This window comes from Epinephelus lanceolatus, chromosome 6 (assembly GCF_041903045.1).
Source record: "Epinephelus lanceolatus isolate andai-2023 chromosome 6, ASM4190304v1, whole genome shotgun sequence".
Taxonomy (NCBI): Eukaryota; Metazoa; Chordata; class Actinopteri; order Perciformes; family Serranidae; genus Epinephelus; species Epinephelus lanceolatus.
Genome location: NC_135739.1, coordinates 4,115,558 through 4,135,771, shown reverse-complemented (window position 1 = coordinate 4,135,771; position 20,214 = coordinate 4,115,558). Strand labels below are relative to the sequence as shown.

The following is a 20,214-nucleotide window of genomic DNA, read 5'->3' as shown; positions in this document are numbered from 1 at the left end:
CCGTAGGTGTGAATGTGAGTGTGAAAGTATTGTTATAATACAGTCAAATAAAGTACTGTTATAAGGTCAATATTGTACAACTATAAAAAAGTTGAATAAAGTACTGTTAATGAACTATTTCTCTAATTAAATAAATTAAACTGAAACCCCTTGTCTTAATATTTTTCCTGTGAGCCCAAAGCTCCCGATAAACAGTTAGGTGTTAGCAGAAAGTTAAACTCTTACAGTGGCACTGCTAATTTCAAGGATTTGTTCACTTTCAGCAGGAAACAAACAAACAGCTCTTAAGTTAATTCATCAATATTTGCAAGTTGCACTGGTGCTCCATGGCCGCAAAATGCTGCTAAATGGTCTCAGTCTGGAGTCCTGCAGGTACAAGATTACACATCGCACCTCACAAGAAAGTGGTCTGGATGGGCAGGGAGTGTGTGTGACATATCATGTTTGTGCTGGTGGGTTAAAAAAATGACATGACAATTTATACTTAATATTAATATAGTCGTTTAATGCATCTTACGTGACACAAGCCCCAATACATTGAGTGTAATATATATATCACCCACCCCTACTGGTTATAATCCCTCATTGCATAGAAAAGTGTGTGTACACAACAACAATAAGTAAAGCAGGTCACAGTTGAACCTGTCTTGTAACCTGCGACGGGTGTTTTCAAGTGATACCAGGTAATAAATTAACATTAACCTCTTTGTTTTTACAAAAAAAAAAAAAGAAAAAAGATTTGGCTAAACTGGACGTTTAAAACCTGTCTGTTCATCTGCTCATCGCCTTGTCTAACTTCCTCCAACAAGCTGTCCCATTCCTAGATCTTGGCAATTAACTCTGTGGCTCCAGTGTTATTATTACCAGTAGCAAAGATGGCCAAAACTAATAAGCCATGTTGGACGAAATTGTAATTTTCTTTTAATGCTACGACCACACTCGTTACCCTCCCTGGGCTCTGTCCAGTGCCTGGTGGTCCCCTCTGGCCCCAGCAGTCTGTCCCTTCTTTGCCCATCTGCTGCTACTTTATTCTGAAGTGCTGACTGGCAGCGATGACGACAACTTAGGAGCCAAAAACACTCAGATTTGCACTCTAACCCTGTCGCGTGAATGCATGAAAGCACACACCCATTTACATGCACACACAAATGCAGACAAGCTCCTTTCTTACGCAGAGATGGTGAAGTACAAAGACAGCAGGAGACAGCTGCAAGTTGACATGCTGCATAATGAATCTGACTACCTTCTGAGCTGCTCTTCACCTCTCCTTAGACTATCAGTCTTGACCTCTCCGTCCCTCTCCATCTCCATCTAACAGTGGCAGAGTGCAGACTTGAACAAACCGAAAAGACTGGTGCTTCTTGGGTAAGAGGGAAATCTCTCTTATTCTCTTCCTCCCCCTCTCCACGGTGTTTCTGTGTGAATAGGAGGCCCCTGTGAGCCTCGGGCGAGAACAGATGAATTGAGAGGCTTTTAATTTGCTGCAGACAGAACAGAACAGAGTCCATTTAATTCTGCCAGCAGAGGCCATGTCGGCAAAATGCTGACAATATTCTTTATCTGGTCCAAACACACTGGAAAAGTGTGAGTCACTCCAATTACAGGCATTATCAGCAGCACTGTTCCACCAAATGGATGGAGAGAGAGTGAGTATGAAGAGAGAAGGGTTAGAGGGAAGAGAAATGAACAGAGTGGGAAGAAAGTGAGGGGTGAGGGAACATAGAGTGGGTGAGTAAGATAATGAGCGAGGGGTAAAAGGGGAGAGAAAAAAGCCCAAGGAAGTAAAATCAGAACTGAAAGGATGGAGTCTGAGCGGCTCCAGCTCTAACCCTGAACATGTCCCCCTCTGTCCCCCTTCTCTCGCCTTTTTGTTCTCTGAATTTGTTCTTCTCCTTCTAGCTGTGAAGTCTTTCAGGCAGCATCTGGAGCTTGTGTTTAAGAAAAGCAGACTGTTAATCCTCGACTTGGACCAGAAAGGAAGCAGTCTAGAAACCCCCCTGAACTGCCTTAACCCAGAAAATAACAGCTTTAATTCTCCAGCTACAAACCCCAGGATTTAAGACGTGTTTCTGTGCTTTTACATCGAGTGTAAAATCAAAAATATATCACGGAAAAATTGCAAAATGAGTTCCGAGTTCATATTCTGTCCGCTAAATTGCTCCTGTGAGAGCACTACTCACTTAGTTGAAGAAGTCCAACTCATCCAACCATTGCGAGCAAAACAGCCACCACTCTACTGGTGAAAATGAGCAAGAAACAAGACTCTGAGGCTGAAAATGAAAAATCTGCTGCCGCGCCGCTCTCCAGACTTCTCCAAGGCTCCAGACATATGGTCGTTTCTCTGGAGACTCGAGGGGAAAGAGTTCTACATCTAAGCTACAGTCCCTGGAGGGGAGAACAAGCTAATTTCTCAAAAAAAAGGCAGCCCATGTCTAGCTTCAGCTGTACAAATTCCCTGCCTCTTACACACACACACACAGACAACATGAAAGAAAGAGCAGCGCCATCAAAAGCCATCGTGAACACTGTAGTGGCGGTTTGACCTGGAATCAGCGCGCGAGCTAAAAGTAGCAGCAGAGGAGGACGTGGAACACGGCTTAGTGTGTCTGGATTTAGACAGCAATCTGAAGCCGCACCAGAGGAGACGCGCATGGGAGGAAAGGAGGAGAAGGGAACGAGCGGTAAATTGGACGTCTGTAAATGGGGGCGCTGCCAACAGGCGCGAGTGGGTGATGTGAGGATCTGCCCATGTGTGTGTGTGTGTGTGTGTGTATGCACTCCGCTGTATGTGTGTGACTTGATAAACAGATGCTGCCAATAGGAGCTTAATGCCCAGAAATCATCTGCAGCTACAGTGAAGTCTGCCAGGCGAAAGGAAAGAAAAAAGAAAGACAGAGAAAAGGGGTGGGAGGGTGCTGGCTCTTTAGCCTCCCCTCTCTCGCTCCCACCTCACACTCTCAGGGTAATTGTGTTCTGTCCATCAGGCTCAGAGTTAGATTAGCGGCTCCACTCATTCAGCTCTCCTGCCATCTCTCAATAATGAATAATCATAGAGACCACCTCTACGCCACCCTTCTCTCTACCTGTGCTCTGTCCATCTTCTGCCTCCTCCCCCACCATCTTCCTCCTCCTCCTCCTCCTCCTCCTCCTCCTCTCCACTCACCAACCCTGCCACCTTTGTATCCTGACACTGATGCAGAGCCCTTATCAGCAACACATTTCTCCTCTGAGCTGTATACTTGTTGATGAATAACCATGACTGCGAGTACAAAAGGTTATCCATGTTACAGTCTGTCATGGTTCAGATGTCTGAATGGCAAATGAACAATCTTTCTTGAGACTGCGTTACAATCCGACGCCATCAAATGTTCCTAGTTTTAGGCTCAGAGATGCTTAATGTACCTTGAAAGGTCAACTGACAGAGCACACTACTATAGGAAACCACAGAGTGACATAATGTCAATCAAAGACCATTTGAACTCAGAAAAATGTGTATGTTAACAGCAATAACTAAAGATATAAAATATTGAGACCTACCAGTTTGTGATCTGTAGTATGTAAAATACAGTGCCCACCAAACTTCAGTAGTCTCACCAACTCAGGAAGAGAAGAAGAGTGGTGAAGAACGAAACGGGGCGTAACTTAAAGGGACAGCAGGAAGGGTGAAAGATCAACTGCTGAGAGGACAGGACATACCAATAGGTGAATGAGTTAATGTTAGTTTGTGTGCCAGAGAGAAAGACAGGGAGAAAGGAGGGGGAGGTACAAGGAAGGAAGAGACCTGAGGATATGAGCTGTAGGCTAAAGTTCAGTGTCAGATAACTGCTGCATATCACTTGACTCTGTCCAACCCTCAGCCAACAATACATGAAATACAGCGTCATTCACGTCAATGCCACATGTTTTAAGAGATAAGCACAGAACAAAGTATGACTGATAGAAGGCGAGGATTAAATTGCAAAACAGACCAACTAGGGTGGAAAATTTTAAGTAATTTCCTTATTTCCAAATCCAGTTCTCACAGCAATGTTGCGGTTGTGCTGACACTGGGTGAGAGGCAGGGTTCACCCTGGACAGGTCACCAGACTATCACAGGGCTGACACATAGAGACAGACAACCATTCACACTCACATTCACACCTACGGACAATTTAGAGTCACCAATTAACCTGCATGTCTTTGGACTGTGGGAGGAAGCTGGAGCACCTGGAGGAAACCCACGCTGACACAGGGAGAACATGCAATTTGAAGAGGTTGCAAACCCCCCATCCTGGGTTCAAACCAGTAACCCTCTGCTGTGAGGCACCAGTGCTAACCACTGCAACCACTGTGATTGAATTATATTTGAAACATAAATGACATGTAATAATTCTGTCACTGAAAACTGCTGCCCGCTCCACCTGTAACTCTTCAACAAATGGCCAAACTTCACTTGGGATGAACTAAAATATTCTTAGGGGCTGTACACATGCCACATTTTGTGCGCCCTCAAATTCATCGTTTTCAATGTAGACACGCAGTAAGTGCACTCAAATGCCACAGGGTAAGGCTGTGCAATTAATCGTCTGGTGATCGTGATTACGATTCTGAGGTCAAACAGTTTCAAAATGAATGAAATCTAGGCTAAACCATTTTTGGTCACAGACGCCTGTAGATGTTATTTTGTCTTCTACGGAAGCCGACCCCTCCTCTCCTCTATTCACTCCACGAGCCAGTCAAGTAGGTGAACTACGAATAATGTGAGGGGCAGGTGATCGTGGAAGATTTCAAAAACAGCGTGCGGAAAATGGCAGAGGGAGAGCCACAGAGGTTGGTCTGTGTGTATGTGTGTGTGCGCACACGTGTCTGTGTGTGTGTGTGTGTGTGCGCGCGCATCATGGCCGAACTCCGCCGCACGCGATACAGAGAGCAGAGGAGAATTGTTAATGCAAGACCATGTAGAGTCAGAAATGACACGCTGTCGTGTAAAATATATAAGTCATCACATGCACCGCATAATCGTGATTTCAATTTTGACCAAAATAATCGTGATTATGATTTTTTCCGTAATCAAGCAGCCCTACTGTTGCGGCACGCACACATTCCCGAGCACCTAATGTCAGGCTGCCATGGCTGTGCCTTGAGATAAACAGAGTTCAACTTTTGGAACGCAGTGCACACCACATGTCACGTGATGAGGAACAACCAGTCACAGCTGACAGATATGTTTCCCTTCTTCCATAAATATCAGTCTGTGATAAATACAGAGAATTTGATCATTCTAGTTCAGGGCTACCAGAGCTTCATATTAGGGATAGACCGATATGGATTTTTTAGGGCCGATGCCGATACCGATTTTTTTCCATCACCCTTAGCCGATGACCGATTATGGACTGCCGATTTTCTTGAGCCGATATTTGGGGCCGATACTGCTTTTGCTCCCTCAATTTACATAAAAAAAAAAAAAAGACACAATGATAACAAATATTACAGGTCTCAAGTTTAAAATAAGAAACATTTATTGAACAGTAAAAAATATTAAAACAAGATGGAAAGTTGAGGTAGAACAGGTAGAATATTATTATTATTATTATTATTATACATTCAAATAAAAAAAAGAGTTCAGTGCTCTTAAATCTTCCAGTAATGTCTTTATAAAATAAACAAATATTTAAGCTGAAGCATAAATAAAACAACAACTACTGTACACAGTAGGATTCAACAGCTTTGTTCAACTTAACCACATACTTTCAAATGAAAAAAAGTGCCAGGGAAAAATAAATCCGCGAACCCACGCGTGTATCGGCCGATGCCGATACAAGTAAAAAACTCAAATACCAGCCCGATATATCAGCCGGCCGATGTATCGGTCTATCCTTACTTCATATCTGTCCTACAGACAATATTTTTGGCTGATTACACACTTAAAAAACAGCGCCTGGAAGAAGATCAGCTCTGCACGCAGGATTTCTGGTGAGTAAGCTGATACGGTGCTGGTTACGGTCGCTTAGCAACCTCAGACGCAACCTGCCTCCGCGCCCTTGACAGTTGGCACAGAGTAGGCACAAGAGTAGCACCCAGCGTCCGACCTGGCGTTTTCCAGGCGGTTAAAGATGTGGCCCCTTGATTGACTGAACAGTGATCAATCATTGATTATTGATCAACCGAGTGCTAACATGTTTTGAGAAAATCTGAGAGTATTACCATGTTTTTACTGATCCGCAATGAGGTTGAAATGATTAGTTAATTAACTGATTTGTTGATCAACAGAGGAATTGGCAACTTTTCTGATAATCTATTATTCTTTATGTCATTCATCTAGCGAAAATGCCAAACATTACCCAGTTGGAGGTTTTCAGATTTGAGAATTTGCTCCGTTGCTTTGTCTTATGTAACAGTAAACTGAAAATACTGGGGTTTTGGACCATTGTGTGGGCAAAACAAGCAACTGAAGATGTCTCTGTATCTTGGATTGGCAAATTATGATCAGCATTAGAGGAAGTTTCTTATTTTACATTTTAAATACTAAATATCTAATTGATTAATTCAGAAAATTATCAGCAGATTAAACAATTATGAAAATAATCATTAGTTTCAGCCTTAACCCAAGATAAACAGCTGAAACTAAGAACATCTACAAAGAAATGGAGGAAACCACAGAAAACTAAAAAGTGTAGCTCAGTAATAAAAGCTAAACATAGAAGGATAGACTTTTAAAAAATCTCTCTAACCACCTGTACGAACACACACTGCATTTGCACAGGTTAGCTGAGGCTACAGACTGGCACTGTCTGGCACAACATCATGGATCAATGCAGTTAACGCCTGATGTAAGGTCGCTGTCGAAATGCATATGATCACAGCTCAGCACACCACAGCCCAGCTAAAGCGTGATTACACCAGGCCTGTGGTAAAAAGGGTCCTTTTTGACACTGATCTAAAGAGCCATTACACCCCCAACACCACATTAGCAGCGCTGGACTTCAGACAATCCCTCTCGAGGTTGAAGCAGGAAAAATAAAAATCGTGACTTCAACAGTGCTTACATCTGTACCACATACGAACAACGCCTCAAAATTGTTACTGCAGCTGTCTGGTGGATAAAGCACCAGCCATTGCAGCAGGCCTGGAGGCCTATAAGAACAGCAGTGCAGCTATCAGGCAGTCAGCCAGGCCACCAGCCAGCACAACAGCACACTGCAGGAGGGAAACATGGAAACACGGGGCTCTGAGCTGCTCTAGGTACTCCACATGGCTCCCTGCCTGCCTGAATGACTAGAAGGAACATTCAGCAGAGGCCTCATCACGAAAAGGTAAACATACACACACATACACGTTCCCACCCACAATCCCCTGCCAGAAATAGGATACAACACAAGATGACACATTCATATGCACGTGCCGATCGCAAATTAACACAAAAACATGCACACACACACACACAAACACACGCCTCACATCGTCTTCACCTAACCTATTTACAGACACGGGGCTGTAGATATCAAAGCGCTGCGCTCTCTTTGGGGAATTCCTCCTTTCTCATGTTTTAAGGGGAAATAGATGAAAAACGAATCTCGTTCTCCCTGCACCTCCCCTGTGTGTGTGTGTGTGTCTCCTCTGCCTTGTTAATGTGCTAAAATGTAAATTGGTTGTGCTCAACAATGTGTATAAGGCTTCCTTTTTCATGCAGAGTGGAAGCTGTGGCTTTGCCGACAGACTGTGGATATGCCTTTATTAACAAACCTGCGCTCTGATTCCATCTCTCTGTCTGTCTGTCTGTCTGTCTGTCAGTCTGATCTCCCCGCCGCCTCCTTCAATCTCACGCTACTATTCTACCACATCCGTCTGCAACATTCTCATCTTTTTAGCAAACACATGGAAAACTAAATTGCTGCAGATGGTTCTCACACATCCAGACCTCCTGCATGTTATTCCTCAGTCCCAAATCTCAGCAACATGTGGAAGTGGTGTTGGAGCGCCTTCCTCCCTGCAAATGATTCACTGATTAATGGGTTCTTGTGGTGGACAGAAGCAGGCAAATGTCAGCAATATGGTAATGATCCTCATCAACCAAGAGCACAACAAACACACACACCAGGCCGGTCAGAGGGTCTGCTGTGTGTTCCCCTGACCCCTCAGATACAAATAAATACAATTTTTAGTTATTTTCATGGCATCCTCACTTATTTAATTTTATGCATCAGCGGTGCGTGAATGAATGAATAAATAGTGTACAGGGAATGACAGCAGACACAATAGAGAAGAGGATTGGGGCTCTTTCAATTGAGGCAAGAAAGTACCAACGCTCAGAGTCAACAATTTGCCTGTTGCAGCCAGTGTGTCCCCGCCAGCTCTAAAGCCAGGGGTCGCTCTTTGCTCTAGAAAACCATCATCACTGAGCTGCAGTCCATAGTGCTGCTGGCCTGTTAAAAATGTCCACTCAAAATGATTTAGATCCCCCACAGCCCCTCTGGACCCCCATCAGCAGCGCCTAAAGTGAGTGATGGATTTGCTACATCTGTGGAGTGGAAGAGAAAAGAGGAGAGGAGGATTCTGGTGCATAAAAATAGAGCCGGAGCCTGCCGGAGCAGGAGACTGAGACTTAATGAGGGATGCAATCATCAATTATTCAAAACACTTAATCATGGTGTCGCACGATGCTGTTGCACAAACACACACGTGCACACACACGCACACACAAACGTACCACAGGCTTATCACACTGTGCCGCTGACGGCAGACACACAGAGACAGATAGATGGATGAAGAGGAATTAAAGAAAATGACTACTGTTGCTTCTGCATCATTTTCTACGGACACCAATTGTGTCACAGACAGTGTCACACAATAAACACAGGAACAGGGGTGAAGATTACATAACACAGGAGCCACCCCAAACACATGCGGACACTAAAATGTTAATCCATCCATCATTTATTATCATGTGTCACAGGTGGCTGTGAGCCTATCACAGCTCACAGGGTGAAAGGCGGGTACACACTTCACAGCTCGCCAGTCTGTCACAAGGATACCAAAAAAATAAGAGAAAACTCTCACACTCATATCACACCTACTGGCAATTTGGTGTTCTCCTTCCGTCGATCACCTGATGATCCTACTAAAGTGACATTTGTTTCACTTCAGTTTGTTTATGTTAACCCAAACCAATCAGTAGCGAGCAGACCTGTCACAATAACTACTTTTGTTGGACGATATGTTGTCCCATAAATAACTGAGATAAACGGTATCATTGTCATTTTGAGACCAGTTTATGCCTCTGATATAATGATAATGTATTAACATAGTAATGAAAGAACAAACGCAATGGACTTTTAGGACTTTTTAAGAATAATTAGACATTGGAATATGAAAAAGTATTTAACGTACTATTAGGAAAGTAACTAACTGCTGCTCCTTCATAAAAGTAGCCAGACATTTTTCAGTGTAAGTCTTTAAGTTGGACAACAAAACCAAGTGACTCCTCTTGCGACTAATAGGCAAGCTTTGCAAAGCTCTGGAAACGCTGTACCTCAGTAATTTGGCAGTGTGACCCCGAGGATGGACGGCCTGGGAGCTGGGCAGTTTGCTGGTGGATTTACAGAGTGAAGGATGAACTTGTTAGAGGGTAAAACTACAAACGACAAACTTTTCGTCTTTTCAATAATGTTTTATTGTTCTTCAGACTCGTGCACGTAGGCAGAACCGTTGCACCCAGGTCTTGTAATAGTTGGGAAAACTGGGGAAAAAAAACCTTCTAATGTAAACGAACACATGTAAATAGAGCAAGCAATATTGAGGTTAGCGACATGATCGAGGTCATGTTCATTTATCGTAGCATAAGTTGATAATGTAATTAACGTTACAGCCCAAGTAGCAAGTGCCATCCACCAGATGTCATTTTCATTTAACCTGGAAGCTGTGCTGGGGTTTCATCGGGCAGTTAACCTCGCAGTTTTCAAAGAAATACGCAGAGTAAGAGTTATTTAATGTGTGGCGACATCGATCACACCATCACCATTTTTCAATGGCTGTATTTAGGTAGGCAACAAGCTATGCAGAAAAAAAATCCCCTCTCCAAATCATGCCTACAAAGTCGATATTTAACGACTGTTTTACCATCCCACTTTAATGGCGTCCACACAGCTGGTGGATTTTCACTTGAGCTGTGAGTGAGGTGACACCTCTAAATATAGCAGCACTGTAGTGCCCATTCTAGAGATTCAGGGATCCAATACGTTGGATCGGTAGAGGTGCCTGTGCTGACCTTTTAATGGATCGGCTATCAGCCATGATTTTACTGATAAATACTGGATACAGTACCTTTGTCAATGTCACTGTAAAGATTTTGTGTTTCCTAAAAAACAGTTACATTCATTCCGTCATGGCGGGCACCGACTCAGCGTGTAGTGCCACAGCAATCTGGCCTCATGTTACCTTACATGAAAATGAGGGAAAGAGATGACTGGTATTTGATCTGTGATCAGTGTCTGAATATGTATCAGGAGAAGTATCAGTGTATCAGCCTTGCCCTTTCCCAGGCTGCACAATGCAATCTTATTTTCTTTACAATCAGCTCACTAATAAACGTGATAACACAAGCATACACACATATAATGTGTGCTCTTTTCCCTATAAGCACGTGGAGCTTATTTGGAGCAACTCATGGGAATGTTTAAATTCTTGTAAAAGTAAAATCGCACAGTTCTGCTCATGCTTTAAAGTGGGAAAGACATGATATAGAGAGGGGGGAGGACTGGATGGCAGAGGAATGGAGTATGCAGTGACTTAAAGAAGCTAAGGATGCTTTAGGCTAAACCTTCAACAATAACAGCCCTGAACTTCTTCACTTGCAAGCCGCTGGCGTGCCCTGCCTGAGCAGCTCGCTGCCAGCAACTTGTTCCACAACACACATCTGGAGAAGCCAACGGGTGATCTTTATCGATGGCTTCAAACTCTGTCTGTCAGTCTGTCTGCGCTGCAGGGGGGAGGAACAGATTCTCCACCTCGGTCCTCAGAGCCCACTCAGACCGCAGAGGGAATGTCTAGGTTCAATCTGCCCCTTTAAACCCTTGGGAGAACCCCCCGAGGGGGTACAAGTACATCTTCTCTCCCAGGATCTCCCCGTGCAGCCTCCTGCCACTAGCAGCCATCAGTCAGTCACAGTTCCTGCCTCCTGCCCGTGTGTCTAATCGCCCACGCACACTGTCACAGCCGCCTGCCCTTCCAGTTAAAACACAGACAGCCAAACAAAATCAATCTTTACTGAGTGTCCGTGTTTAATAAGGCCCTGTTGTTTCTTATGGACTCTGACAACGTGATCAGCCCCCACACCACTTCACACACACAGACACATAACACGCACACACACACACACAGGGGAGTAACAGCAGCACTGATGTGTGGCACAGTAAGCTGGATATTTAACACTTTCTCACACTAAATTTCATATTTGTTTGTTGTTCTACTTGTGTCCATCCATCTATTCCTCACACACACACACACACACACACACATGAATGCACATCAAGCCCAGATAAAGACTGCACCCTCCGATGTCATCAACAGAGTCGGTGTAAATCACCACGGGATTGTCAGACTCAGGACACGATTTGCATAATTTCCATTTCTGAATTCCAAACTCTTTGAACTTTGCGCAAACATTTCCATCCAAACACACGCACACACACACACACACACACACACACACACACACACACGGCATGGCAATGTGTGAAAATCTCATGCTGCATATGGAGTCTGTGAAAGTTCCTGGAGGTGAAACTTTCTGCCAGCTCTTGAAATAGACCCTTTTAGCACCCTATGGTCTATTGGACTGCTGGTCTGTCTGAACTCTCACAGAGAGTAGAGGGGCTATTGGCATTCACTTCCCTGTGGGACTCCAAGTCAATACAAACCTCTTAAAACTCAGAAAAGGCTGTGTGTGTTTCTGAACGTGTGTGTTTGTATGTGTGTGCTGGAGAGGGAGAGAAAGAAAAGAGGGATGTTAGAATTCAATAGTCATTTTTCCATCTGTAAGCAGGCGTCTGAATGACGTCATTTGCTTCAGGCATGCATTCGTTTTAAATGCACTTTGGTACAGATACCTAAGTAGACACACACACACACACACACACACAGAATCAGCGTGATACATCCGTGCTTCGGTGTGTGCGTTATCTGTATGTATGTGTATGTGGTGCAGGTAATGATGGTGTGCTAAAGCAGAGTCCCACCCCGTCAGGGCCCAGCCTCTCAGTGCCATCCATCATAGTGCTGCTGCTAATGATACCAATACATACACCAACACAGAGAGGGCCAGGGGAGCTGGGGAGAGGTGTGTGGAAAACAAAAAGGAGGACAGGGATAGAGGAAGAGGAAGAGAGAGGGAGCCGGAGAGGAAGATAGTTGTGGCAAAAGTGAAAGAGGCAGCTGGGATTAGAAGAAAGAACAACAAGAAATTCACTGTTATTACCGTACTCTAGTATATGTTATATACAAATCCTTGTCATGCCAATAAAGCTAATTTGAATTTGCATTAGCATTTGAGAGAAAGAGGGGTGGAGGAGGAGGAGGAAGAGGGGAAAGGGAGCTGGTAGAGAAGAGGCAACCAGCATGAAGAGGGAAGGAAATGTGCTGTCACAGGCTGAGGAGTGAAAGACGATCTGTGTGACTGGAATAGGCAATTCTGATTCCCCCAGTCCTCCTCCTCCTCTCTCAAACACACACAAAGACACAAACACACACAACACTGCCCACTGCCAAACACACAGAGAAGCTCACTGCATCTGTGTGGATTAATATTAAAGGCCAGTGGATGCTCCATGTTCGACATGACCTCTATGAGCTACTCAGGAATAAGACACAAGTCTGCACTTCTGGAGATTGTGTTTTATTTTCAGAGACGGCTTCATGGAGAAATCTAAAATCCCTCCGTCTGTGAGATAGACGGGATAAAAGTAGGAAAAGTATTCATATTTTAAGCAACACAGTGGCAAGACAACGCAAGTGCTAAATGGAGCTTTTTATTTAAAATGTCTCACTCACATTATGTGGTCAAAGTTTTAGTCAAAGAGTTTTGGTCAGAAATATCTCGTGTCATGTTCAATTCTCGCAACGAGAGAAAATGTATTCACGGAAAAATGAATGTTGGAGTAGAGCTTGTAAAGAAAATAATGGCTGAAGAATCCCTTTGGTTTGTTGGAATAAAAATAGCTGGGAAATCTGAGGAAGAACTCAAGACAGTTATAATAAAGGCACTGTAATACTGCAAATGTTCAAGTATTCCTGAAGAGCTCTACAAAGCACCACGAATGTTCTCTGCAAAATTAATCTGACCATGTTGCTGTGAAGGATATCTACAGGGTTATGGCCCCAAAATAGTGTTAGACGAGCATGTCAAGGTCCATTTATCTGCACCACACTGAAAACTGCTTATTTTCCTGTGATTAGTTTTGTTCTTTACATTCTACCTGTTTCCTTTAGTGTATAATCGCCTGAAAATAAGAATCATTGTGTTTGTGTTACCTTAGAATGAGCTGTTTATATCTATATCAGGACATGGTCATGTTGCACTGCCATGTTTCTATAGTTGCCCAGAACAAACAAGCCAAACACTGGCTCGAGATAGTGCCATTAACATTTTCGTGTTGGCCACCATATGCAGCAGCCCCTCCACAATAAGCAGCGTCATTAAAAACACTGATGCGTAACACAAAACTGTTTTATTAAGTGTTTGTACCGATTTAAAACACCATGTCTGTTTCTTTTGGAGAGAAGGATCATTTCACTCAGTAAAAACTTCTGAACATCTGGATCAGAAATAAGGTGGGCACACATTAGCAGATGCTAGACAAGTGGGCCGACTGCAAAGTGCCAAAAAGGCTAGGAGAAACACTGATTTATAACGTGAAACTGTTTAATTCAGTGTTTTTACCCTTTTTTTTATAACCTGGTTCGTTTGTTTTGGAGAGGAAGAGACCTCTGCGGATGATTCAACTCCAGGTAAAAAGCTCCTGAACGTCTGGATTTGAAGTTATTAAAGAAAAAAAGGTGACCACAGGTGCTAGCAGCCTGTCTGCGACAAGACGAAAGGCGGTGTTTTTATCAGCTTTAATTACCTGGTCTGTTTGTTTTGGAGAGGAAGAGACCTCCCGTGGATAATTTGCCTTCGGGTAAAAAACCTCCCAGACAAAGAACAAAGGAATCCTCATCGGGAGTTAAATGGTAAATGGACTGCAAAACAGACTTCCAACCATTCAAAGTGCTTTAAAGGTGCTGACACACCAAACCGACATCAAAGAACAAACGGCGACAAAAGCCAACTGTTGCGTTGTCTACGTTGCCTCACGTCGCCCTGTGTCAGTTGCATTTGAATACACTTAACCGGACTACATCCGACAGCCAAGTAGCACGTACGTTCTGCACCTGCGCGAGAGGAAATAACGCAAAAAGGGAAACCGGAAGTCCGAGGAATGCATGAGATAAACAAAGTAGCGAAGTCCTGTCAGCTGAGCACCGCAGCCGAGCACCGCAGCACCTCCACCTGACGGTCCCGGTGTTTCCTCCGCAGGCTCCACTTCACTCAGCTGCCCGATAAACCCGCTGCTTCTTCCCACTTTAACCTGAATAACAAACCAGGGCTCGGTGCTCCGGTTGGATTCAAATGGAGAGCCGGGGCTAGCTCAGAGACTAGCGGAGGCTAACTGGCTGTGCTTCCCTCCGGTCATGCTGCGGCTAACGCTCTGCTAGCCGCTCCCAGCTAGCTCCGGTTTGTTATTCAGGTTAAAGTGTGAAGAAGCAGCGGGTCTGTGGGGCAGCTGAGTGAAGTGGAGCCTGAGGAGGAAGCACCGGTTAGCCCCGGTTTCACTACAGGCAGATTCACTCACTACAGGGGCGAGGGAATAAAGCCTGAACAGCCAATCAGAGTGATCTCTCTCACCAACAAGCTCCGCCGCCGATTCAACATGCTCAATCTGCCGAAAAGCCGCCGACAGTGCAGGACACAAAAAGTAGGCCAACAGATGCTCACTGACGGCTCGACTTTGGTCGACAGCCAGCTGTCGGCTTGGTGTGTCAGGGCCTTTACACTACATGTCCCATTCACACATTCACACATTCACACACTGGTGGCTGAGGCTACCATACAAGGTACCTCCTGCTTCTAACCATTCACATGCACTCACACACCAATGGAACAGCCATCAGGAGCAAGTTGGGGTTTGGTATCTTGCCCAAGGATACTTGGACATGCTGGAGGACCCAGAGATCCAACGGATGATCTTCTGATTGTTGAACGACTCACTTTACCTTTGCCTCCGGCACATGGAAGAAGTTTCAGCTGGTTGCACTCTGCAACCCCCGATCCTCACCGCTAGATGCCACTACATCCTACACACTGTTCCTTCAATTAAAGATCGCTCAGGAACAGAGTTAACCAACAGCCCAAAATAGGAACTAAAATTATACCAATAACAGCACAACCAAAGAGTTTACTTTTGTCAAAATTAATCTTTAGATTTTCCAGACTACCTTTAGCTCATTCAGAATTCAGCTGGGTCTGTTGAGAGAGTGAGTGAAACAGAGCAGGCTGGAGCACTTCTTTTCTCTTCTCATCTTATTCCCAAGACACATCATCCTCTTCACTTCCTGGAGCAAGATGAAGGCCAGCGGGGCTGTGAAATTAGCCTATCAGATGCCTCCACCAGCTAAAGGAGAACTCTGAATATGCTAATAGACAGGAGATTAAGATATGTAGCTGGGGGCACAACCACATGCACACACGCTCCCTCACACACACACACACACACACACACACACTAACACCCTTTATTCTATGATTATAGAGGAAAAAATTATAATGGCAGATCTCAAGTGCAAAAAGAGCTTTGGAGAATGTTACAGTGTCTTTGATGAGGGTGCAGGTAATGAAGAGGATTATTTCTTATGTGAGGTTGAACAAAAAAAAAGAGATAAAAAGAAAAGAGATAAAAAAAGATGCAGATGTGAGTGTGCATGTGTAATGATATACACAGAACTTGGAGAGAGACTCACTAGATTACACAGGACTATCTGCTGCAGGCAGAGGACACAGGTGAGGAAATCCCTCTTTCTTCCTCCTCCTGCCTCCTCCCTCCATCTTCCCCTCAGTCCTACTCCCTTGTTACTATGGTGTTACACAAACAGGTGGAGCCCCTCCTGACCCCACACCACCAGCCCCCTCCGGATCTCCCCTGCTTCGATCTCCTTTAACAATCTCCCCGTGAAAAATATCATTCCTCCCTTCTCTTTGTCTCTTCTCCTCTGTGTTTCCCTCTCTGTCTGATGGCTCATCTTTCTTCATTGCTCTGCCTGCCTCTCTCCCAGGGCTTGCCATCTGTACAGTAACAGGTGCGCTGTGTATGTGACTGATGTGTTTGTTACCTGTAGCGCTGCCTGCAGCCACAGCCTGCATGGAGAATAGCTGCCTCTGCCTATCTGCCTCCTGACCTACTAGCTACCACTCTGCTCCCTTTCTCGTCTCCTCTCCCTCCGTGTCTCCTTCAGATGGCGACGGGATGAGGAGAGGAGCTGGAGATGAGCGGTGTAATGAGTTGGGGAGGCAGCAGCAAGCTGTCGCGTATTTGTATGTGTGTTTGGAGCTTTTACCAGCCGTGCTGTGTTCACCGTGGTGGAGTTTGGGTAATTAGTCCCACCAGCGTATGAGCGTGCGTGTACGTGTGGGCATATATAGGTGTGTATGTGTGTGTGTGGCCTGCCGGCTCATCTCATTAGTCTCACAGGTGAGTGATTAAACGCTCTGTAACACCTGGAAGTGTTCCTCCTATCCTCCATCCCTCCCATCTCTGCTGTTGTCTTAATTTACAGCTATACCCCTGAGAACTCCCCTGGCCCAGTCATAACACACTCCACGGGATGGCTACACACACCTTACGACACAAACACATCATCACTCACAGCCACACCTCACAATAGAGCCTTTATCAGGCATGGAGTCTATAACATAGCTGGGTCCATACATCTATTAAAGTAATGGGCTTAGGGCTTCATAACATAAGTCTCCGTTATGCAAATGATTGGTAATGGCTCAGCCGTGGCTCAGCAGGTACAATGCAGGGTTGGAGGTTCAGCCCCTGGCCTCACTTGTCTACACATTGAAGTGTCCTTGAGCAAGACGTTGAACCCCGATTGCCACTAATCATTAGACCAGTGCCATGCATTGTAGCTCGCTACCATCTATAACTGGGTTTCCATCTAAATGCATCACAAATTTTAAGCGAATTTTGTGAAAATGTGCAAAAGAAAATGCGAATTTACGCACGCTGGGAGTCAACAGGTCGAGCAGAAGGTGGCAATTCTCGTGAAAAATAAAAATAAAAATGCAAAAGAACACCCGACGTCATTGAGAGCGTCTCAACTCAAGCGTCACAACTGATGTAAACAACTACCGGCACATCCACGACTATGACGAGATGGAGAGATTCCTTGGTAACTTCTTGGCTATTGCGAGAGCTCTCATCACACTCATATCAGCGTTGTCAGCGTAGCCTACATAATGCTGTGATGTCTGTGTTGGTTCACCAGGCAGCGCACATGATGCAGTGGTATTCAACACGTCCAGTCTATTCAGGTAAGCTGTGAAATACACTCACCTGACACTGGAGTAATTACCTCTCTCTAAGTTCACACAGGTGTGTGTGTGAAGTAGAAGTAGGATCCGGTAGCCTATGTCATCGTTTATTCGCTAAATCTGTTTCCATTGATACGCTGACTTTTCCACCCCCTCCAAAGCTGTGTTCGAAATCGCTCCCTATCACGGATATAGTGCACTATATAGTGTGTTCGCCATTTTGTAGTGCTGTTCGAATTCTCTGCGGTTAATTTCATTCACTTTATAGTGGACTATAAAATACCCACAATGCACAGCAAATGTGAGTGAACAATGTACCCTACATTTTACACCCGTATACCACAATGCAATGCGGTCGTCTTTTGCCAGAGGAGAAGAAGAACAATTTCCAATGTCCTGTATTTGTATCTGTTAGCTAATGCTACCATTAAAAACTCCGGCGCAAACGTACTATCTCAACTGTAACGTTGTTGACGTGTGGAAAATGCCTTGGGATAAAGAATTATTTTAATACACAAAAAGAAAAGAAACAAATAGGATGCTAGCCGGTAACGTTAGCTCACGAGCTAACAGCAGCCACTTAGCTCGCACGAGCCAGGTAGCTTGTAGCTCGTGCACTATCGTGGGCTATCACAGCTCACAATGCAGACACACAACCATAGCTGACAAAACCAAACGTCCACAACATTGGCATTTCAACAATTTATTGACAAAAAGTACAACCACCATACAGTTCGATCATCCTCAAAGTGCCCGGTTTGTTTACATGATGCTCGGAGCGTCCACTTGCGTCACAGCAGTATGTGGCGCAGCTACTGATGCAACGACGTTCAGAAAATTTCAATTAGTGTCCGAAATCTCGTTCAGTCGTTCCCCATGTAGTGCACTATATAGTAAACACGAAATAGGGAATAGTGAGTGAGTGAGTGAGTGAGTGAGTGGACGGTTTCGAACACAGCTCAAGTGTAAAAACTTTTTTTCCATATTTTGGCCTTATTTCAAATTTCTGGTGTTTCCATTCAAGTTTTTTTTCGCAATTGTTGAAAATGCGAATAAAAATTGGTGGACGGAAACCCGATTTATGTGTGAACGCTTGTGTAACTACGTGAATGAGAGGCAAGTTGTAAAGAACTTTGGGTAAAAGTGCGATATAGATGCAGACCATTCCATGAGAAGACTGTTTTGGCAGTGGCAGCTTCATAATAAAATAAGGACATGAAGGAAACATGTTCTCAGTTGTTTTACAGGCTGCTCCACTGACGGGATGCCAACCCCCAGTTTTCATTATAGGTTTCTTTAGTAGGGTTGGGTGAAGTCTACCAAACTGGCAAATGAGCATGTCCACAGTGAAACATCCTGTTGGACGATGACATTGTTGTTTGGGGGGACAATTAGAAGTGACTGCAGCAGTGCTCTTCAAGGTGTGTGTTAGGGCTGGGCGATGTAACGACTATGTACAATATATCGATATATTTTGAAGCACGATATACATTTAGACAACACCGTTTATATTGATACAGGGTCAAGTTGCATTACATGACGCATACCAATGAACATCTCTCCTCTCTCACACTCTCCACCCAGGTCCGCCCCACTCACTCACTCGCTTTTAAATCACGCTGTTGGGCTAAGTGGTCGATGACTGACGGCCATGGGCGATGGATGACGGCATCATCGATCAGCTCAACCGTATCATCTAATAAATGTTCTCATCAATTTCATTATTTATTAGATAGAAATAGTCTGTGACTCTGATTTAACTCCTGTTTGCTTGCATGTTGTATGTGAAGCATTTTGCTAATCATACTGTGAGTAGCACATTTAAGTAGACTGTCTGAGGATTATTGTGGATTTCAAATTATTATTTTTCCCCCTATTGCCCTGCATTGCAAAGGAGGAAATTGCAAAAACTTAGTGTTACAGAGTGATCTGACACGAGAAACATTTCATCAGAACTTAGAATTGGCTCATCTGCAGCATTTCTTGGTTTATACACCTTGTGCTGCTGTAGCATTTATATTAATGTGACACCATTCAGGACCAACTAAAGCCATGCTGAAGGTGTTGCAGAGATGTGACTGGGTAAGATTACTGTTGTGATTCCTGTGGAAAAGTGAGTCTTAAGGCCCATTTATGCTCAATGTTAACTACGGATCCGGATCCGGATCCAGACGGAGCCTTCTGTCCGTGCTCCGCGTTCATTTCGTCCTTATTTCTGCACGTTTTCATAAAGCTTACGGATACGGGCCAAACGAAGCAGTACCACCGGGAACCGTGGGGGCAGTGTTGCTGTCACTACCCAATACGTAGCTCTAGTGAGACATGAAGAAGAAATAACAATGGCGGAACTTTTCCGCCTTAAACGCTGAAAATAAAATCAAAGAGGGAGACAGGTTTTTCCTATTTTATCTTATTTTGTTATATTTCTTCCTCTCCCCTCTCTGGGAGCGTCCGACCTCCCGCCACCCGCTCCCGTCTCAAACACAGAGGCCTCCCTCTCCGCAGAGCCCGCACTCCCGGCCCCGCACATACCCCCGCTCCCAGGGCCGAGCCTCGCGCCCTCCAACTGGGGTCCCTCTGTTTTTGTCTTTTATGCAAGAGGTACATTA

At 44.6% G+C, this 20,214-nt stretch overlaps 1 protein-coding gene across 11 annotated transcripts in view; it reads right to left on the bottom strand.

Annotated features, from left to right (window-relative positions):
• The window catches only part of dab1a (DAB adaptor protein 1a), a 306,640-nt gene that overhangs the window by 85,281 nt on the left and 201,145 nt on the right, over positions 1 to 20,214 (bottom strand). The window lies entirely within an intron of this gene.